The sequence below is a fragment of the Kogia breviceps genome, chromosome 10 (genome assembly GCF_026419965.1).
Source record: "Kogia breviceps isolate mKogBre1 chromosome 10, mKogBre1 haplotype 1, whole genome shotgun sequence".
NCBI classification, from domain to species: Eukaryota; Metazoa; Chordata; class Mammalia; order Artiodactyla; family Physeteridae; genus Kogia; species Kogia breviceps.
In genome coordinates this window covers 107,165,968-107,188,638 of record NC_081319.1, presented here as the reverse complement: position 1 = coordinate 107,188,638, position 22,671 = coordinate 107,165,968, and the positions used below count along the sequence as shown (strand labels likewise).

Genomic DNA, 22,671 nt, shown 5'->3' with positions numbered 1-22,671 from the left:
CTACTGAGTATAAGTTCCAGTAGGGAAGGGGTTTTTGTCTGTCCACACACTGCTGTACACCCAGAATTTAGAACAGTATGTCATACAACTGATGCTTAACACATATTCGTTAAATGAACAAATGTATCAATTACACAGAATTTCTGGATAATTTCAGGACATTTAAAATAGCTACAACGTTGAATCTTCCCACTTACTCATTTTTTATGACTATCAATAAACTATTCAGCTCTGTTCACAGGGAGAGTTCATGTAATTTATCTGAAACCAACTTGCTGAGCCTCTCTCAACTGAAATCATTTCCCAAAAGACCTTCTATGTTTTCTCCGCAGAAAATTTCATCACCTTCAAATACTGTAACAGCCTAGGCTCTTACTCTTCACAATTTGTGTCCCTTATTTCAGTTGCCTTATCACATTTGCTGTAACATCCCAAACAGTGCGAACTGTGGTATTCGCAAGCACAGGTGTGACCGTAGCAGGCAAGCCTCTAGAGCAACGCTTCTCCACCTGTTTGCCATCCTACCCCAGGAGGAGCCTTTCTATTTAGGTCTTTTTCCCAGTCACCCCCAAGAAGTTTCAAAATCCTAATGTAAAACCTGTATTAGGTACTGTATGTCTATCTTCACTTTATACACAAAGGTTAAGATGTTTTTGTCCCGTCAAGAGCTAATTTTCAGTTATTGCTCCTGTTGAGAATACATGCTCTAGCATTTCACCACTAAGATGTCTGCTATTGATATTATTTAGTTATCTTACAGAAAATATTCTTGTTTACTGAAAGTCTATTTTTTAAATCAGAAATGAAGTTTTAATTTTATCAAATATTTTTTCAGCATCTTTCAAGATAATTTTTTTTTACTTATTAATGCAGTGAATTGAAATAATTTTCCTATTAATGAATTAGTGGGCATTCCAGGAATAAACATTACTTGGTTCCATTTTACTAATCCTTTAGGTATTCCTGGATTTGATTTGCTAATACTTTATTTAGGAGTTCTACCTCTTTAATCTTATTTACAATTAGTCAGAAATTATCTTCTCTTTTACTTCATTGCCTGTTTGCTGTAGTAGCAGGAAGCACTCAGCAGTTTACAAATATTAAGCATTTACTGTATCCAGAGTGCTACTGCTACCTTACAGAAGGAATCTGACGTTTTCAATACTTGTCATCTTATAAATAGAACAGGAATATTGTTCCTTGTAGGTTTCCTATTACTGGCCTATAAAACCATCTCACTCTAGTACCACACTGGGTATGATTATTTGGGAATTTGCTTAATGATTATGGGTATGTATTTTATAAATCTTCAGACAATTTTAGTACATTTTTCAAAAAGTCAGGTATTTTGTTCTAAGTTTAATATCCTACTATTTTCTTCCATAGCTATCATTTTATTACTTTTTTCATTGTCTTGAATATCTGTAAATATCTTTTTCATGGTTAGACTGGTCAATATTTTGTTTTAATGACCTTTTATAATAACAGTCCTTGATGTAAGCTAGAAATTCTACCTTCTTTTTCAGAAGCACTGTTACTAATTCATTACTGCCAGCTTCAACATGTATTAATTCCTCTTCCTTGCATTTTATTTTGCTTTTCTTTTCCTATCTGTCTGGACTGAACACTTAGTTCATTTGTTCTAATCCAATATAATTCTTACTCTTGGTCCCCTCCTCCAAGGGTAAGGCTTTTTTCCTCTAGCTTACTTCAAGATTTCCTCTTTTTGACTTTCTGCAGTTTGAATATAATATGATTAGAGGCAGATTTTCTAGTACTGATCCTACTTGATATTCTCCGAGCTTCCTGGATCTGCCGTTTGTTGTCTAGTATTAACATTGGAAAACTCTGTCATTACTGCTTCACATCATTTCCACAGAGAGGGGGAAAATGGAGACTCACCCACCCTGTCCCCCAGAGTCCCCCGACACCCCATGATCATCCTCCCACGCTGTCCTCCATCCTGCCCCCTAAACTGTACACTAAGAAAAAAGAAAAAAAATTTATAGAGGGAAAAAAAGAGAAAAAAAACACGAAAATCACAAAAAGGAAAGAAGCCACCTGTGGTCCAAGTCCCTCTCACCAAGCATCAGCTCCCTAGGTAAAAGATAAAAAAAAGATCCAAGACCCTTACACAGGAGCTTGGAGCTTCCTAATGGCGGTTCCTTAAGCAAGAAATGAGCCAATAGTGGCTGGAGATAATCCGCAGTGATTTTCTCACTTTTTGGTCACAAGAACCCTTTACACTTTTTTAAAAATAAGAGAGGGGGGACCCCAAAGGGCTTTTTGTTTATATAAGTGACAGCAATTAACAGTTACTTTATTAGAAATTAAAATCTATAGGATGCTTCAGTGACTTTTTTATTTCTAGTGTGAAAAGCTGTAGTAATTTTTGCCTTTAAGAAGCTCATAGGGCTTCCCTGGTGGCGGTGGTTGAGAATCTGCCTGCCGATGCAGGGGACACGGGTTCGTGCCCCGGTCCGCGTGCCACGGAGCGGCTGGGCCCGTGAGCCCTGGCCGCTGAGCCTGCACACCCGGAGCCTGTGCTCCGCAACGGGAGAGGCCACAACAGTGAGAGGCCCGCGTACTGCGCAAAAAAAAAAAAAAAAAAAAAACTCATAATGTCTACACTTAAAACCATTCAACTCCTTTTTCTTCAAACTCTAAATGATTGGTCTCAAAGTGATGCCACGGCTTAACTGGCAGGATGATCCTCTAAAAAAATGTTCTGAAAAGTATGCAAGACCAAGAGAACACTTAAACAAATTGGTTAAAAAAAATGACATGTGGGGGCATATATACACACATATATATATATTTAGCTAACTATTTGCCATTTTAGAATACTTACCGCCAAGAATTTTTTCTATAAATTTAAAATTATTTTTATATATACATTTGTATATGTATACATATTACACATATTTATATAATTTATGTATAAATATGTACACACACACACACACAAATACATACGTAACACAATATATAAAGCTTCCATGGGACAGTTTCCTGACCAGATGTTCAGAAGAGCTACAGCTTGCCTATCAAGTGACCTTTCCTGGACAAGACCCTATTGTGAAGAGAGAGAAAAACCTACCCAACTGACACAAGCCTAGCACAGAAAGCTTCTAGTAAACAGGTAAGCCTGGTTCTGACCTTGGAGGCCTACAATCTGGGCCACACTGGGGAGCTGCCATCCTCCAGCAGCGATGCCAGGCCAGCACCACTGTCCCTCCTGCCCCCAGAGCCAAGGACAGGTACAGATGCAGGGAAACAGGTCGACCACCTCAGCCAGCTGTGCTTGAAGAGTATCAGCTTCCTCAAAAACACCCTCAAGGCCTAGAAAGGGCCCCAAACCTGGCAAGAAATGACAGACTCTTGCTTCCTGCGATGGATCCAATGGAAATTCAAGCTCTGGGCTAGTAATTTATATGATCATTTTCAACTTTTGCCAATAAAAAAAATATAATTTCTAGGGCTTCCCTGGTGGCGCAGAGGTTGAGAGTCTGCCTGCCAATGCAGGGGACACGGGTTCGTGCCCCGGTCCAGGAAGATCCCACATGCCGCGGAGCAGCTGGGCCCGTGAGCCATGGCCGCTGGGCCTGCGCGTCCGGAGCCTGTGCTCCGCAACGGGAGAGGCCACAACAGTGAGAGGCCCGCGTACCGCAAAAAAAAATAATAATTTCTTTCTTTAAAAAATTAATAATTATATAATTTATATATTTATAACTGTTACTATATATAATTTTTATAAATATTATGATTTTAGAATGTATAGAAGAAGTTTAGTTTTCTAAAATGCTCAGTAGTTTTATTAATAATGGTAAGACTATCAGAGATTAAACAGCTTGTCCAAAGTCACAGCTAGAGTGTGGCAGAGCTGGGACTCAGAACCAGCCCTCAGAGCCATGTTATTCTGATTCTCCATGTGGTTTTTCTTTTCTCTTCTTTTTACTTTTTATTATGGAAATTTTAAACACACATAAAAGAAGAGAGCCCAGCATAATGAACCTCCATGTTCCCATTTTGTCTCTTTTTCAACTACATCTCCTCCTCAACACATTTTTATGTTGTTTTTGAGGGAGTATTTTAAAGCAAATCACAGATATCACACCACGTCATCCATAAATATTTCAGTTTGTGTCTCTATAAAGGACTTTGTACTCAGCCCAAGTCCAACTGTTCTATATTGTCTCAGAAATTATTTGTGACAGGGCCTTCCCCGGTGGCGCAGTGGATGAGACTCTGCACTCCCAATGCAGGGGGCCCGGGTTTGATCCCTGGTCAGGGAACTAGATCCCACATGCATGCCACAACGAAGAATGTGCATGCCACAGCTAAGGAGCCCACCTGCCGCAACTAAGGAGCCCACGTGCTGCAACTAAGACTCGGTGCAACCATATAAAAATAAATATTTTTTTAAAAAATTATTTATTACAGTTGATGTGGTGGAATGGGGATCCAACCAATGCTCCTAAGAAAAGGAAGGAGGGAGGGGAAAAAACCAAAACCAACGCTACCTTTGTACATCTGTTTGATGAATATGGACAAAGGCTGAGGACAGATTCCAGAGGTTAATGTTCTTGGGAGAGCGTCGAGGGTCAGAGAGATCATGTTTTAATACATTTTTATACGGCTTTCCCTGTGGCAGTGAGCACATATGTAAACTTCTGAGGTGCAGTCAGCCTTGGGCTATGCAGAAAGGCCAATTCTGGAGCACAGTACAGAGCAGCCCTCGTGGACGGGGACCCAGGCAGTCTACCCCATTCAGTGACCACAGAATGTTTCCTCTTGGTAGTTCCGGACCTGCTCACTACTCCTGCAAATCCATCTGCATAGGAAAGGGATTAACAATAGCTTCCCCTACATTAATTAAAAAAAAAAGAAGAAGAAGAAGAAAAAAAGAATTATTGTACCAAGGTCCCTGGATAAAGAACAGTCCTCAATGGGTTTGGTTAAGACTGCATCGTATTCTTTTCTGTACTCCCAGCACCCAGTCCAGGACCAGAACGTGGACACCTGGCAGATGGCGACTGAGGAAAGAGACCAGGGAACACATGGGCTCACTGGCGCTGTCTTCTTCTGGCTCTTCAAGGACAGCAGCAAACCTCAGGCCACGTGGGATTCCAGCTATGAGACACCACCGAGAGGTGGCCTTTGAGAGGGATGTCGACCTGATTTGTCCCACTGCAGAACAGACGCCATTCCTTGATTCTGTACCATATCCCATTGGTTTTTTAAACCAATAAATCTGTGCCACAATGGCAATCATCAAAAACTACTATAGAAACTGAGTCCCCTAACTGTATCCTAAAAGTTTACTCGATCACCCTATGACAGCTCCTCTGGCCACCCAGCCCAGAGGCGCTCACTTTACAGGCAGGTTATAGTTCATGCCACAGGAAGGAATCAGAGGTGAATCCAAATTAACTACCAAGACCCGCGCAGAACAACTCCTCTTCTTGGGCTGCCTCTGGGAGGGCTGGCCCCCAGTTGTAACGCCCAAGAGGTGGAACATTTCCTATTCTATTACCACTTCCATAAAGAATTACCTGAAAATCAGAAATCTAATGTGTACGGTCAGATCTTTAATACTGAGTCCCCTTTTCCCCCAAAATACTTAAAATGTTTAAACCAAAATGAGTTTTACCCCTCATAAATCTGATTAGAAAAATATTTATTTTTCACCATCTTTTATTTCTACAAAAACCAAGCCAAAACTGATTTAAGTTTGATTTTTAAGTTTAAAAAATCCACACATAAAAAAGGAGCAGTACTGAGAATATTTTAAAAATTCCAAAAAAACACCACAAAAGATTCCAACTCTTCAGGTCTAAATAATGTAAAGTCCAAACAAAGACAGTAATTTTCCCCTTAGGCTTAAAGACGAATTTGTCTCCTACAGAGAAGCATTTGGAGATGCTATTTTTAAAAACGCGGCCAAGGTATTGTGGCTCTACAGATGCTTTTCTTTGCCCTGCAAAGGACTCGCTGCTCTTGAGGGCAGTTTCCACTCCAGTGGCCCCTTTTCCTGCTTCCCTGCTCAGGGATCATTCCTGGAGGACTCAGACCAGTAAACTAGAAGCAGGAAATGCAGGGACTCGGGTCCAATCAGGATTTATGCACTGAGAGTTCAAACAACCGGTTAGCAATGACACTGATGACATTGTGCAAACTCAGGACCCTGCAGGATTGCTGCGGCAGAGGGCTGGGTGACAGACAGGCAGTACACAAGTGGCACTTCTATCAAAGATAAGCCTAGAGCATTTCCCAGCTCCTGTTAAATATTTGTTTCCAAAACATAAGTTCAATTTTATTTTTAATGATTACTTGACTGTAGCATCTATTTATCAGTGTTTTCTCTCTCTACATAATTTTCATTTGCTACGTAAAAGACATAATGAAATTACTAACACCACACATTTTGCCATAATCAACACACAAGGTTACATATTTTATGATTCCATTTATATGAAAATTCAGAACAAGTAAACCCGTAGAGACAGTAAGTAGATTAGTGGTAGCCAGAGGAGGGGAATGGGAAAGGATTGATAGTGGAGTGATGAAAATGTTAGAGAATTAGATTGTGGTGATGTGTACACGACTTTGTGACTATACTAATTTTGCTTCAGAATTCCTAGGAGCATTAGATTATCATTATCACCACAAACACAGAACCCCCCAAAAATGGACACAAGAGGAAATACAGGATGGCGGTATTTTTTTTAAAAAGCATTTGACATTACTAAGTTCTAAAATCTTCTGATACAAGATCAAATGAGATTAAGGAAGGCCAAGGCCAGGACTGAAACGGAGCAAGGGAGAGGAGGAAGGCTTTACCCTCCCAGCTCATTTACTGAAACCTAGGGTTAAAATCAGCGGGAAAAGCAGTCGAACAACAATAAGCCACCTGTATTAGCTTAGCCCCTCTGGAAAGCGTCAGTGGCCTAGGCCTTTCCAGTCCTGAACAGGCATCAGCAACACCAACTCCATTCCAGCAAGACTGCTGGGAAGACAGGGAGAGGAAGAAGTAAACAATGGAAAATCCCAATGACATCAACAGTCCACATGTGCTCACTTTAAGTCACAAGATATTTAACCATCTCTATGAGAATGTTCGGGAATCAGAGAGGAATGAAATCAAGAAACTAAGCTGTTTATAATGAAAGAATTAGGAAAATAAGATATTATCCTAAATTTATATTATTGCATGAAAACAAAGTTTCATTTGTCTCATTAAAAAAAAAATTAACTGAGTAAATTTAAAGATCCAATTGGCTTTATTCAACAATTCATGAACTGGGCAACACCCCATCTAGCAAACAGAAAGGCGGTCCTCCTCCAAGCTGTACCCAGTGGAAGACTTCTGCAGGCAGAAGAGGCTGGATAAAGAAGTTACCAGCACAGAGCTGTTTCAGGCAAGGTCACCTTCCTCAGGGGAGCAGCAGAGATTACCTCACTGTCCTGACCAGGTAATTTCAGACTGACTGGTTAAGACTATCTTCCTGGGAAAGCCTGAAACTGCAATTAAATAAGGTATTAAAGTAAAGTCTCAGTTTGGTGACACGGGTTTTAGCACAAGTGCTTCCATTTGGGGGCCTGTTATCTCTTTTTTTAATAGTCTCGACTTGTCAAATCTTTACCATGAAATAAGCCAATATGACGGCTGACAACATAATAACTACAGTAAACAGGCATGCCAAAATCAATGTAGATTTTCACAAAAGGTCAAGGAATCAACTGTCAGCTTAAATTGGTTACTTTTATTAAAATTGTTATACGTGACAGGATGTCACTTAACTCCCAGATTCCTTTACATAAGCAGAGCTGGATTAATTTGACCCAAATTTTGTATAATAGCTTTCCCAATTTCTAAAACTGCATCAACTTTGTCACTTATCTTGAAATTTCTGCTTTACTTCCCTAGCTCTATCTCAAAAGAAACTTCTCCAAGGCCACGTATCTTGGCATAGCAAAAGCAAAATCACCCCAGCACTCAGCAGTGCCATGAGCTTCGGGGATCAAACAGGGAGACAGCGCAGGCGGAGGCTGCAGCCCAGCTGGGAGGGATCGAAGCTGCTCGTGCTTAGGAGAAACTCTGGGCACAATCCCGGCATCCGAAAGAAAGTAAAGTAAACAGTCGTGCTCTCTCCCATCCACCCTGTTAGCAGCCTCTCGGCTGAAGGAGACCACACACTCGGACCACACAGCGCCGGCTCAACTCGCACGCAACGTCCAACAGCTGTCACTCGGGGCCGGGAGGGGGAAAGGGGGAGGGGAGAGGAGAGAGATGGGATGAGGGGGAGCGGAGGGGGGAGGGGGAGGCAGGGGTGGGGTGGGGAGGAGGGGATGGAGAGCCAGAAAGGGAGAGAGGCAGGACAGCGAAGTGTGGTTTCCCTGAGAAAACAAGCCAGTCCCGGCCTTGTGTGGCCTTGACCTGTACTCCCCCAACCAATTTAGTAGCTGATGAAGGATTAACAAAGCATCCATTTAACATCAATTAACCTCCTATACATCACAGGTCAAAAGAGAAAATTACCATTATAAAAGCATTTCATTAAAATAAAGACAAACGTATTTTCTTATAATCTATGATATATACTTAAATAAATGCATTTTCTTTTAGATTTATATTACGTTGGTTTTAACCCGCCTGCCTCTTTTCCTCTAATGAAGCGCACAGCATGAATATGAAGTGTTTCTGCAACAGAGGTCAGAAAATTTTAATTTTATAATTTTCCCATATTTCATTGTGGCACAATTTTAATTTTCCAAAAGATTTATTGATACAAAAAAAAAAACACAGTAATTTTTTTTTACATAACTTCAGGCTAAATGTACATAGAAAAAAAATAACAAGTAGCACCATTAGGGGGAAAAAACAGAAAACGTAACCACCAAAGTAGCTTTAAAAGGATTAAACCAAAATTTTTTACTATTTAGTAAGGAAGAATTTTGATTTGAATAGCAGACAAGAAATCTGAACGAGTGATCAGGTGTTCTTTCACTGTCAGGTACCCAGAGGCCCAGCTCAGCTAAAGGGATTAGGCCAGGAGTTGGAAAAACAGAAGTTCTGACTCACTGAAGACTTGGAGAACCTTCAGCAAATAGGCCAAGGAAAGCCTCCTGATGCTGAAGCACTATTTTCTGAGCTCAGGCCGTAGAAAACTGAGCCCCCCTCCCCCAAACCACCAATAGCAATAATAAACTCCCCAACGCCCCCCACCCCGCCTCCACTCCCATGCTACTCAAATGAGCATCACCAGGGAGCAAATCAGCAAGGCGGACTCCCAGTAGCCCAGCCCAACCCACTAATACACATCTAAGCCATTCTGTGCACAGGAGTGTTTGAGAAGCACTAGGTAGACCTATCCTGCCCAGAGCCGCCCTGGATCCAAAGGACGCCCAGAAAAATCTGGTTGCAGAGCTGCCTAATGAGTCTAAAAAATAAAATCAAACTCAGCTAGATTCTTGGGCCACCCACCAATAGACCCAAACTGCAGAATTCACCACATCTTCCTGGAGCCACTTCAACCTATCCTAGGATAGACCTGCCCCCGAGGGCGAGGCACAGCAGGGGCAGCTGGCCCCAGAGGGATCTCCCAGAGACCTGGAGAAAAGTCTCAGAGAATGGTGATTTACCTCCTTCCGTCCTCTGTAAACTCTACTTTCCCTGAGCAAGGTCAAGTTCTATCACACTGCCACACCCTTTACCATCTCGCACTCAGGGTGGGACAAGTCTTAGGCACAGGGTCCTGAACTCCTGTCCAGTGTCCGAAGTTAATCATCTCCCTCCTCCTGCTCCATCTCAAAATCATGGTTAACAAAAAGAGAGTCACCACAAATCTGAAAGAATCCGTGGGGTACCAAGTGTACTAAGAAGGCTCGTAAGGTCTCAGAAGGGATGTCAGAAGAAAAGCTGGACAGACAAGAGATACAGCATCCCTGCTTTCCCAGCTCTCTCCTTATACCTCTTTCCTTTATTACTCCCATAAAGGAAGTATAACTGAGGTATACTGGGTTTTTTAATGAATGTATAAGTTTCAACTCATTTGGGGGAAAAAATCCAATGATTTAAAAAATATAACTGATAAATGGGACTTAATTTTTTTTTTTTTTAATGGGAAAAATACCTTCACTCCTGCTCCAATGTTTGGAGGTACGGGATTTAAGGGAGAGAAGGTACACAAGGCAACTAGCAGGGAATGCTGGAAGCCAGACAGTCCACAGGGGAAGCCTGACAATTCACTCTCCAGAGCTCCCACACACCTCATCTGTCACATAAATACTTGATTACCCAGCTATTCCCTTAAAATAAGCACTGGATTCCATCTTAATTAGAAGAGTTTATTAAAATGCTCCTTTATTTCCCAGAAACTATAAAATCTCTGCCTCAGCAGGCTAAGTCTCCTCCTAGGGGACAATTACCTCCACTACATTTCAAAGCTAAACGCTGTGGGTCCAAAGATGACTGGTATTCTAACTCATGTCACTGGACACTGATGACATATCAAAAATGAAACAGAACAGTGCAAATCCATCCCCTCTACCACCACCCTTCAAAAAAAGAAACATAAGAACTAAGGCCTCAAAGAAGATACACTACTTATTACTTATTGGAAGGAAGAAGGAGAGTGCTTCATGTCAAAGCACGGCACTGTTCATCGGTCAGGTCTACTGCCAGTTGTCCCCGTGTCCCTACCACTTCCTCTTTACTAGATCCACATGGGGTGGACAAAACGTACTTCTTGATATTTTAGGAAATGTAATTTTTTAGGGAAAAAAATGTCCAGGTCCCCCTGGAAAGACATGTCACCTGGACAACACTAAAAGGTCATTATCAGATAAAACATTTCTATTTTTGTTTAGTGGACCCAGAAGATTTAAGATATATACAGAGACTAGTTACCCAGCACCTCAAAAGATGACCGTGTCAGATTTCCCATCCCTAAGAAAAACAAAGAGGGGACTTCCCTGGTGATGCAGTGGTTAAGACTTTGCTTTCCAATGCAGGGGGTGCGGGTTCTATCCCTGGTGGGGGAGCTTAGATCCCACATGCCTCACACCAAAACAAAATGTAAAAACAGGAGCAATACTGTAACAAATTCGATAAAGACTTTAAAAATGGTCCACATCAAAAAAATCTTTAATAAAGAAAGAGAAAAACAAAAAGATGCAGATAAACCGTGATCTGAAATGAGGGAGCACCCTCAGACTGTTCAGTCAAAACAAGTATCTATTAAGCATCCGTGGGTCTCTGGCACTACACTGGGGAAATGGCAGGAACAAGACCTAGTGACAAGGGGGTCCCAGGTGACCTTGGCCTTCAGCAGAGTGGTGGGCACCTAGCCAGACAGCAGTGGGGTGACTGATGTGGCATGTAAACAACTATTTAAGAAAGCTGGCTGGAAAGGGAAGGAGAGAGAGAAACTCTAATAGGTGAATGTGAAATCAAAGGAGGATGCTACCTTTCTGTTGTTGCTTTTCTATTTTGCTTCGCTGCCGGCTAAGCATGTTTAAAGGCTGACTGGAAGGAGGGGCCTTTAGCAAGAGATAAGCACTGAGTGAAGCGCACCCAAAGGCACAGTGGAGGGTACAGGGGTCCGTCCTGGGGTAGAGACAACCACTTTCAATGTAACTGGGAGGAGGGAAGGTTCTGGAAGAAAGAGCCCAGGATTCTCCTGAGAGCTCTTAGAGTTCTAAGGTGGCAAGATTATCTGCTGAGTATAGACTGATTATATGTGAAAGGATGAGAGGTTTGAGAAGAGCAGAAAATGCTTAAAATGGATTCTGCAGAGAAGCAGCAAGTGGCTAACAAAGAAAACTCTAAAAACTCTTTGACGGCCACTTGCAAGTGGTGACCACAGATTTATAGCGGCACAAATCCAGACGCTATGATTTTCCCCTTCTGGTCTCAGAACCTCAGTTCAAGCATTCAAAACAGGCAACAAGTTGAGATGGTCCAGGCCTGAGAATCTGTCGGCCAGATGCCACAGAGAGATGGGGGAGGACACAACTGAGCATCCTGGTAGGAGGGAGACGGAAAACCGGGTGAAGGAGTAGAGGGAGGTAACTGAGTGAGGCTCGGAAAGACAAGAGACTGCCAGCAAAGAGTGGGTGGTCCGAGCTGCGGGTTTCGGAGGCGAACCCGTCTCAGGCTGGGGCACCTCAGTCCTGCTCCCGAAGCCTCCAGCACCACACCTCTGGCAGCAGCCAGCCCTCCGCGAGGCCCCAGCTGGGGCAGCTCTGCTCTCTCCTCTGTCCCCTCCAGCTGCTTAGGTGCCCGTGGGGCTCACTATCCCGCTTGTTCACCCACTCTGCCCACACCTCGGCAAGGAGTTTCTTTATTTAAATCTCCTTATTTGAACCATCTGGCAAGAATTCTGATTCTTGACACTCTGACTTACCCAGATATGTCAATCACATGGGGCTTTCATGAAAATTAAACTAAAACCAAATATTCCTTGCTTTTTATCTTGTTTTGTCTTTCAGTAAAATTACAATACAACAGAAGTTAAAATCATACACCCCGCACTTTACAAGCGGATATGGCCGTAAAAAATGCACCAAAGCTTACAGATGAAACTAAAGGTCGACCCTGTCGAAAGTGGCACAGCTATAGCAAGTAGCAGAGGCAGAGCTTAGTCAGCGCTGCACAAGGACTTCTGAAAGCGAACCTGTGCCAGACAGCACCGCAGGTGGTGCCGAGGATGCCTTGCGCAGCTTGTGTTCTAACTAAGACCCAGGTTTCCTAAGTCCCGGTGTCCACTGCTCTTTCCACACTGGCACCGAGACTGATTGTACGTGGGAAAGAGTAAGTAGAAGGAATTACTCAAACCAAAATCGAAAATTAAGCAAACTGTATAGTCCACCTCAGTCTTAACTGCTACCAACAGTATTAAAGGATGTTAATGAAGCTTTTGAGCAAACCCAATACAATTTTCCAGGAAAAAAAAAGCCTCGTAAGTCAGTTCCCAACTCCTCTGCCTGAAGTTCAAGGAACTCCATAATCCAAAATGCACTCACTCCCCAGCCTATGGGCCTCTGTTTCTCTTAAGCCACCCAGACGTTCACATGCCTTCTCTCGGAAGGGCCACATCCTCCCCCATCAAGGTCTGATCTCCATGAAGCCTTCCCAATTGCTCCAACCCCAAAAGAGCCTCCCTCCCTCTGAATTCCTGCTGTACTTACACTGAAAACTGCAGCTTACTTCTTGGCTATTTAATGGAGAGGGCAAAAATATCCCCTTTCTGAATACAGACTAATCTTACTTCTAACATGTGTCAGGCATATGCTAAAATTGGGATACAAAAATGACTAAGGCTAATCCCTGTCTGGCAAGAGCTTAGTCTTTTGACAGACGTGTAAATACCAACAATAGCTACAACCCCAAAGATACCAGAGGACAGGACAAGCGCTAAGTGGTTATAGGATTCACTGAGTTGGAAAATTTCAAAGCAGGAAGAACTCTGAGATTATCTAGTTTTATGTATTCTCAGGTACAAGGAAACTGAACCCCAAAAGGCTGCTAAGTAGCTCAGCCCATGCTACAAAGCAGGTGGTGGTAGCACACGGACCAGTAAATGGTGCTTTGACTCCATAATTTTCAAACTGAGGTCTAAGGTTGCCTACAGGTGTGTCCACAGAGATGCACCATTTCTCTACAATTACTGTAAGCTTGTGTTTGTATCAACAATTCTTTCCAATCGACATAAACATGCACAGAATTATGTGACTGTAGCTAACACTTCCACCATGCGGTCTCAACAGGCACTTCCCGGGGATCCAGAAACACCTTCCCCAAGGCCTGAGAGCAATCAAGGCCCTAGCGTACTGCTCAGCAGAGGGATGGACGTCACTTCCACCCCAGTCAATTTACAATCCTCTCTACTCAACACGGGCCTAAAACCCACGCACTCGGAAAACATGTAGACGCTCTACTCTGTGGCAGGCCCTGAACTAGGAACCCTGGCGACATGACAGGAGTTAGGTGGAGAACGGGTGAACAGTAATGGAGAGGCTAACTGTACAACCAGCATTTCCCACATGGCCTCAGGCTGCCGGGCCCAGCACTAGAAACTGTCCTAAGTCTTTTATCAAAAGGCTGCCTGCGCAAAAATTTTAAGTACTAGAGCCCCTTCCCATTAGAGTCATACAGCACGGGCTCTCCAACATCGGTGGGAGGAACGAAAATTCGACTTAGCATGCCCATAAACCGTCTTTTAGAGAGGTTAACTTTCAACACGACATTCAGCTCGGGAAATTAAATGCCTGGCAAGAAGAAAAAATCATTTTCGGAAACTTCCAAGAGTTGTTCCAAGTTGTGCTGGGGGGCCCTCTGTTTAAAACTACTAGACTTCTACTGAACCAGACAGAAGAGAGCATCTAAGTACCAAGCACGCATCGCCCTCTTTCCATCACCCGCTGTGGATCCACCACGTTGGACACAGAGGCTCCCTGGGACGCTTCCGGCTGTCAGTTCTTGTCTTTACACCAAGCCTGCCCAGAATGTAAGCAGAGCATCGTGTCAGGCATTCGAGGAGCGGTGCGCACACCCTCAGCGAGAACGAGCTTTTCAATACAGCGCATCCAGGTGACTGACTTCAGCGTTCTAAAACACTCTGTTATAGCTTTCCTTGCAAGTTTACTCAGCTTCATTAAAGGAAAGGAAAAAAAAAAAAAAAAAGGCACACGTTTCTCAGACTCGCTAGTAGGAGCGGTCGCCTATTTCCCCTCCGAGAGAAGCGCCTGCGCGCGGTTTCCCGCCCGCCTGAGCACGCCCCGGCTTCACGGGGGGAGCGCCGGCGTCCGGGCGCGGCCGCAACGGCAGCCCGCGCTGATTGCGGGCTAGGCGCGCCGCCACGATGAGCTCCGTCTCGCCGTCCGTCAAGTGAGGATAACGCAATCGATCCGGAGACACGGCGACGCGCGCCTAGGAAACGCTCGGTGCAGCTCTCCAGTGACGCCACCGAAGAAAACAAGCAACACCGGCCTCTTGACCTCGCTCTCCGCCAGTGAACCCCCCAACCCTACGCAGGAACAGGTAAGCAGGCGCGCCACGGAGCAGTTGAGGCCAACGGCCACCCGCCCCCGAGGCTCGGCGCTCCGAAGGCGCACGCCGGGAGCCGGGGTGGGCCTCCGAGTCCCCTGCAGGGGCCCCGGACGGCGGGGCGGGGGCGGGGCTCCGGGACCCGCGCAGGGGCCCCTCCGCACGGTCGCGGCTGCAGGGCGGCGCGGGGCTGATGGCGGTCGCCGGCCCTTCCGCCCGCGGCCCCGGCCAGCCTCAGCCAAGGCCTCAGCCCCCCACACACACCTACCTGCAGGCCCGCACGCACAGGGCCCCGCGCTCGACCAAAGGCTCCCCGGCCGCAGCCGCTCCGCCGCCAACGCCCTCACTTCCGCCGCCGGAGCGCCGAGGGCGTCGATCCGCCGCGCAGTCGAGCGTCGAGCGGCCGACGGCCGAGCCCCAGGGGCGGGGTGGGGGCGGGAGTTGGGAGACGGATGGGAGCGGAGGACCCGGCCGCGACCCCGGTTCCTCAGGAGCCTCAGGCTGAGCCTCCGCGTCTGGGCGGCAGGCGACACGCAGGCCGGGACGCCATGGTGCTCGCGGCCGGGAGCCCTGAGCGTGGACAGTGGTTGGGTTCGGCGGGCGGGCGCTGCCGGGCGCCGGCCTCCGACATCGAAAGGCGGACCGTTCGGGCCCGGCCCGGGGGAACCGGCTGCCTGACAGGGAGCGGCCGCCGCGGGCCGGCCGGAAGTGACGCGCCGCCCCGAGCGCGGCAGGACCGGAAGGGAACGCGCTCTTCCGGCCACTTGGTTTAGTGCGGAAGGAGCCGCGCGTTGTGTGTTCCAGGGCTGAGGGCTGTCTGCGCCTCTTCTTCCCCGGCCCTCCTCTCCGCTTGCATGTGCGGGTTACTCCAGCCGACGGGTGGGCCTGTTTGCTCCGGGGCCTGGGAGTGTGTAGCCGTGGTGGCGGCGATGGAGCTGCGCGCTGCGCCCGCCCCTTCGGACGCGGAGGCCGAGGTGCAGCCGGGGGACAGGGCCTTCCCTCCCGGAGGCCAAGCAGCCACTGGGTGGCAAGCGGATTTCCTCAGACCCAGATGCAGATCCGGGTTCGGGTTCGTCTTCCCTGCCTGCAGGGCTCTGGCAGTCATCACTGTGCAGTTAGTTGTTCACTGTGTCTGATTTATCATTAGGGGGCTTCCCGTGATATCACCTGGGATAGGGACCCGTTTGAGAGTGAAAGAGGTATGACAGAGGAGCCAGTACCGCAAGATGCACTGGGTCAGCCCTACTTCACACACCCAGAAGGTGCCACCCTGGTAGAACATTAGAATGGCCTCAAGGGCACAACTGTGGCTCTGGCCGGGGATAACGTTTTGCGAGGGTGAGGTGCTGTGCTATGGGATGCAAGATGTATTGTGAACCTCATACCAGCGTACGGTGCTGCGTCCCCAGTACAGCCCTGGCTCCTGCTGCAGGGCCGAGGATGCTCTGCCAGGGGACACAAGGTTCCACTCAATCTAAAGACTTCTCCTCCCCTGGGCTCCTCATACAGGCGACAAAGAAAAAATGACCCTTATAATCAGTAGGAAGTAGGGGCAGGGAGGATTACTTCTGGACTCAGGGCCCTCACTGGGCATCTTTTCCGTGCCTGGTGATAGCAGCAAATGGATAACGCCGCACCCCTGGCCTGACAGGGGCATGGCAACCAGGGGCTCAGACCCCACAGGGACGAAGCAAGCAACATCATCAAGCAAGCAACCTAGGCCAGCAGAGATGCTGGTGGAGAGAGAGGGACATGCAGAACGAGTGATAAAGGAGGAAGATACAGAGAACCTCTATGGCCCCAGGACCGAGCGCAGCAGGAGCCCATAGCGCAGCCTGTCAGCACACCTGGTGTGGGTGTAACTCAGCGTGAGGCACCAGTGACAGGACCAAGTGAACACAGCAGGGTGTAGCAGTGCCCACCGGAGCCCACCCACAGCTCCTCTGCTGCCCCTCTGCTCTCTGACACCTGCCGCTGTGCCTTGGGGCTTTCTTCCTGGACACGTGGTAGGCTGGAAGCACTGGAGAGTTTCCTGGCCCAGAAGCAGGCTTCAGCCAAAGACAGGCAAGGAGTTGGTGTGGACCTCTGGTTGCCTGGCTCCGGGAGCGGCTGGGAGGCGTGCTATCCAGCGTGTCCAGAGCTGCCCTCGAGGCTGGGCCCCAGTGCCCTCAGGACCACCTTCACCCACACCTCTTCTTGCTTCCTCCCCTTCCACCTGGCTTCCCCATCCCCTCCTGTTGTTTCCTGGTATCACCTCCTCCCAAGTTAAATTCGAGCCTGGAAACCGTATTGGAGGGTCACCTTCCGTTGGAGTCCAGCCAAGACAGGCATTATCACAGAAAAATAAGCAGCCTATTCTTATTACAATTTGAATACTTTTACGTGTTGAATTGCACACCTATATTAGAGAAATACATCCTGAGAAAAAGAAGGTGATATTTTAGACAAACGCTCTTAGTTGTGGCACTTGGCGTGACTTTGTTTTTCTCCCCTTTACCTCGGAAGGAGTGCTCCCGTGTGAGTAACTCAGCTCTCCCAGGATCATTCACTTTAAACACAGGAAGCACGAGTCAGCGGCCTGAAGCACAGGTCGGCAGTGGTACCCCGCCTCACAGTGAAAGTGAACCTGTTTCTCGTCTCTCCTTTGCTCTCGGTGATGCATCGTTTCCCGAGTCAGGCGATCCTGCCATTAACCTGGTATGAATGACTCTTGAGGACTCACAGGTCTTTCCTGGATCAAAAAAATGACAAATAATACTGTATCCCTGAGACAGAAACACTAGAAGAAGAAAGCGAGTCTTTTGCTAATATAAAAATTACTGGTAGTGTTTCTTTTTTCTTAAACTTCTGGTCCACATTCTGAAGCCAGCTGGCAAATGTTAGTGCAATACGTGCAGAAGCTGGCCGGAAGTTAAATCATTAAACCCAAAATTGCTGTAGTAGCTGCTGAGGCAATTAAATATCACTGTAAAGCTTGTGTTTTCAATTCTGCATCAGATTTCGTTTGTCCTAGAGAGGAAAAAATAACTTTGAAACATGGAATTCCTTTGGTTTCAGTCTTAGCAAACACTATGATGGCGCACTTCCCCATTCTGTAGGTTTTTTTTTTACATTTAAGTGAACACCTGAAGTGTTTTATGCTACATGGCATATCAGTCTGTAATGGACCATAGTTAGTACAGAGTCTAATCCTCAAAACAACTATATTTTGCCATATCTAGTGATCCTTTTTACCAAAGACTGACAGTCATTGGATGTGTTAACGCACAGCTTAACAAAGCCCCTTGATGGCAAATTCCTGTCTCCATTGTAGATACCACGGGGCCTTACACAGCAGGTATTCAATACATCAGGCCAGCCACTCAGTAATAGCACTAACCACAACCCACCTAAGTGTTGAGTGGAAAACGGAAAGTTACAATCATAACAATACATCTTGATAGTGGCAGAGTTGGGGGAGATGGCTGTTTCCAGCAGTCTATTTCAGAACGTGCTTTATGGTCACGTAGAGGCAAAAATGAGCCCAGTTTACTGTGTCGATCTCAGCAGTATGAATCGCTGAGAGGTTTCATCGAATACCACCCAGCTTTGTCATTCTTTGCTGGAGTCTTTTATGGTTTAAGATCACAGGACAATTTGAAAACCTCCAAGGTTGTAACAGTTACGAGGCTGTTTTAGCAATTCTGATTGGGCCTGTTGGTTAAGGAATCTGGCTACCCTGTACTCCTAGCAGATGCCTTTGTGTGGACTTCAGTATCTGTGTTTCTTGTCAGCTTCAAAGCGCCGTATCTGCAAAGGCCTCAGAATAAATGTCTCCAATTCTACAGCAAAGCAGAGCCCTTGTGTTTTTCTGCTTACCTTCTCTTTGCATGTTTTGTTAAGCGCCCTGTAAATAAAGCTGGGTCTGCGCAAGGATACCGTGTTTCAACAGCGTTACCCCATTGCTGCCACCAGCACAAAGACGCAGCTGTGTTTATGCCGTGGTCTCTCCCGGCTGTCTGTAGGTGGTCTGGAAGAGGACAGAGATTGAGGACAGTCACTGGCTGCCAGAGAGACATGAGAGGTGTGGCACCTGGAGAGAGGGAACAGGGTTGGAGTGAGGCCTCCCTGCCCTGCTAGGCCCTGCTGCTGCTGAGGTTCTGTGACTAGGAATTTAGCCCTCTTCATGTTTTAAATGAAGGACTTACCACTGAATGAAAGGTAGCATTTTAATTTGTTTTAAATTGCTGGGCAGCAGTAGGGGGTAGGGAGCTTTTTAGTTTGTCTTAGGTTTTTGTGCATGTGTGTTTTGTCTTTTCCGACTTTCCGCTTTAAGGTCCTATATGCTTGCATTTATCAGTAGCCGTAGAAAATGGTGCATGCTCCCAGTTTATCCCACCAATGTGATACTTGCCCTGACACTCTGGGGCTCGGAGCAGCCGGCTAACTGGCCGCTGTGCTTTGTGTTCCGCTGTAAAGGCAGATGTCGCCAGTTTCGGTTCCACTTCGGCAGGGAGACATGTCACGGGCCTCTGGACACTTCTTTATGAAGGCCTCCCGCTTCCCAGGAGTTTTAGGAATGCCTTGCATACATGTGATCTGTCTGGCTTCAGGTCTCATTCTTTTTTATTCTAATGTGACACGATATTTATGAGTCCTTTCATTGCTCGACGCTTGGTTTCCCACCAAGCTGATAAAAGATTTTAAACTCCCTGAAGGCAGTCTTCTCACCCTCTGTTTTCAGTAGATTTCTCCTACATTGTGAACCAAGCTGTACCCCGCTTGGGGTAGTGAATGTGTTCCCGACAGCAACAGCCAGCGTCAGTGTGCAGGACCTGCTCAGCACGCCCGCGTCCCAGCTCAGGCCTGTGCATCCCGGAGGTTGGTCCTGCCCCTCTGCCCCCTCTGAGCTCCTCTGCAAGCAGCTGCTGGTATTCCCCACCGCCCAGTATGCTGGGCCATCCCCCAGCAAGGCAGAGCTCCCTATACACTTTCCGTGGTACAGAGGGGAGAGGAGTACACAAAAAATTAAAAGCCAAAGGTGATATATCCAGCCCACACTTGAGACAACAGTCTGAACCATTTTCCTTTCCGACTGGACCCTTATAACAAAAGTGATAACATACTGTTCTGTCCCCAGCCATCTACCAAAGAGAACTGTGTCTATATTGGCACAAAAGATGTGTAAGAGGACATTCACATCGGTGTGTGTGAAATGCCTGTCCACAGTACAAACAAACACATAAATAGTGGCATATTTATGTCATGAAGTACAGCAGAGCAATGAAAATCTCCTCACAGATAATACTGCACAGAAGAAGACAGGCAGAAAAGAATAAGTGCTGTATGATTTCAATTATGTGGGCAAACAGTAATCTAGGGGTGGAGATGAGACTGGGACAGGGCAGAAAGAAGACTTTGGGGTGCTGGCAATAATTGAATTTACTCTTTAACCTGTGTGATGATAACAGGTGTGTTCACTTTGTGACAGTTCATCCAGTTTTTCATTTATGATTTGTTTACTTTCCTGTACGTGTGGTTTTTTTTTTTTAAAACCTATGCAAGTCTTGAATAAGTACCTGAATTAAAGAAGTACCTGAATTTGAAGAAAAAAAGAAGTGATAACCAAGTATAGCCAGTTGATTTGAGTAAGAACTTATTTTTGTGCTCCTGGTGGAGTTTGACATACTAAAAATAAGTATCAATGGTCCCTGAACACTCAGGAGTTGATTATACGGCTGTTGGTTTAAATATACATAGATAGATAGATAGGTGATAGATAAGTTCTCTGAACTTGGAGGAGATTGTTGATCCTTTTCTGTTTCTGTAACTTTTGCCCCCTGTCCTGAATCACCTCTACACCTCCCCAGCCCCCAGCCCCTGTGAACTAGTATCTTTGCTTCTTTGTCCCTGGCTGTGGCACTGGAGTGGGTAGGTCCTTACCTGTGAAGTAAAGCAATGAAGAGGAAAACAATACAATGTAAACATGGGGGTTGATTTGCAACATTGTGTTCTTGTTGAATTCCTACTTTTGCATAAAGTAATGCCTTCCAAGCTTGGCCACATTTTTTCAGAGCCCAGATGTGTGAGGCTGTGTTGATTTGCATTATTATGCTTTACATATATGTATCATGCAGCATATCCATCCTGCTAACAGAGACACTCGAATGCACACATACGAATGACAGATTTTCGCCTGTGCATATGCTTTCTTTCCAATAAACAACAGCTTTTCAAACTGTAGACTTGTGAGGCTCCCTAACAAAGTTTTGTTTGAGAACTAGTGGAGACTATCTCTTTAATGCTGTAATTATAATTTTATCCTAGAAATTTATATGCTCTGCTTGCTGTTTTCAAATTGCGGAAGAAAACTTCAGTGACTGCTGTTAGCCCTTTCACGCCATTTGTGTTTTGGATGTGTTTAAATGTCATTGTCACTGCTGTTAATAGGCCTTCTCTTTGTAAGCTTGTATTTGTCAGAACACGTTTAGAAGGAGGTTTTCATGCTTTATGAAAATCAGTTTTGAACCAGAATTGACAGATCCTATTTTCCTTGGTTACAGTGCTGGCTGGCTCTGAAGTACCAGTTCTCTTCCACTGTCTAATGGAAGAGCGACCAGCCGTGGTGTGACAAGACACAACGTGGGTTAATAGCCAGGAAAAAAATTAAACCATCCAGTTTAATAGTTTTTGCATAAACGTGCTGCTAACTACTGACTCTAAATTTGGCAGCAATTGTTCTAGTAAATATAATTTCAGACCAGAAACTATAGTGTAAAGTAGAACATCATCCAAATAAAGGAGATGCAATGCACTGCTGTACAGCCCTGGCCGCCTCCGACCCCATGGGTTTTGGCATGCTCTAAGAGAAATAAGAGTTAAATTAATTCTCAAAGAATTGAGAATGTTCTTCCTGAACAAGACCAGGCAGCTTCCCACATCAAACAGAGGCAAGCTTTTTGCGTTTTTAGTTGATTTCCTATACTTACAGAATTTTCACATTGCTTTCCTTTCTTGGTTTACACACCATAATTCTTTCCTTTCAAAATGTCTAATTTCCAAACTCACCAAATTGTATACATTAAATGTGTGCAATTTTTGTATTCAATTCTACCTCAGTAGAGCTGGTAGTAATTTTTTAATGTCTAAGATATCTGTTTAACTGGTGCTAGAGGCAGTTGAATTCTAACAAGCACTTTCAAAGAAAGGTTTGTTTTCTGCACAAAACTAATCATCTAGCCACTAATTCAGAGAGGTCCTGTGTACACGCATTTTGCAGCAATCCGAGCTTCCTTTTCAAATCAACAAGTATAGACGCAGTGCCTCACAGTCTGGGCATTACTCTTTTTCCCTACACGTCCTCTCTTTGTCTCTATTAAATTAAGCTTATCTGCCATTAAAGACATTCTAATTATTTGTTCGCAATATTTATTTTCCAAAAGTAAAATAAGAACAACATATTTTGGATGGTGGAAGGTGATGATAAATGAAAAATCCTGTTTTGTCTTTTTATTTTTTGCATGCAGGTCTTGTTTCATAAATATTTACAATTAGGGCTGAAGCAAATTCATTGTCTGAGAGAACTTTCGGGGGAAGATTTTAACAAATAAGAAAATAAGAGCTAAAATTCTGAAGAATCT

General features: G+C 45.4%; 1 protein-coding gene and 1 long non-coding RNA gene across 14 annotated transcripts in view; one reads left to right on the top strand and one right to left on the bottom strand.

Moving 5' to 3' along the window:
• Positions 1–15,792, bottom strand: part of EXOC2 (exocyst complex component 2) — a 151,877-nt gene extending 136,085 nt beyond the window's left edge. For 6 of the 11 annotated variants that reach the window (XM_067006857.1, XM_067006860.1, XM_067006861.1 and 3 more), the window contains exon 1: positions 15,321–15,767. The gene's annotated coding sequence lies outside the window, so the exon portion shown is untranslated. Of the gene's footprint in view, positions 1–15,320 lie in introns of all 11 variants that reach the window. The other 5 variants (XM_067006864.1, XM_067006862.1, XM_067006865.1 and 2 more) reach the window with 3 other exon arrangements.
• LOC136792054 (uncharacterized) overlaps positions 14,703–22,671 on the top strand; it is a 298,855-nt gene continuing 290,886 nt past the window's right edge. For all 3 annotated transcript variants that reach the window (XR_010835207.1, XR_010835208.1, XR_010835209.1), the window contains exon 1: positions 14,703–15,046. This is a non-coding gene — a long non-coding RNA (uncharacterized lncRNA). The remainder of the gene's footprint in view (positions 15,047–22,671) is intronic.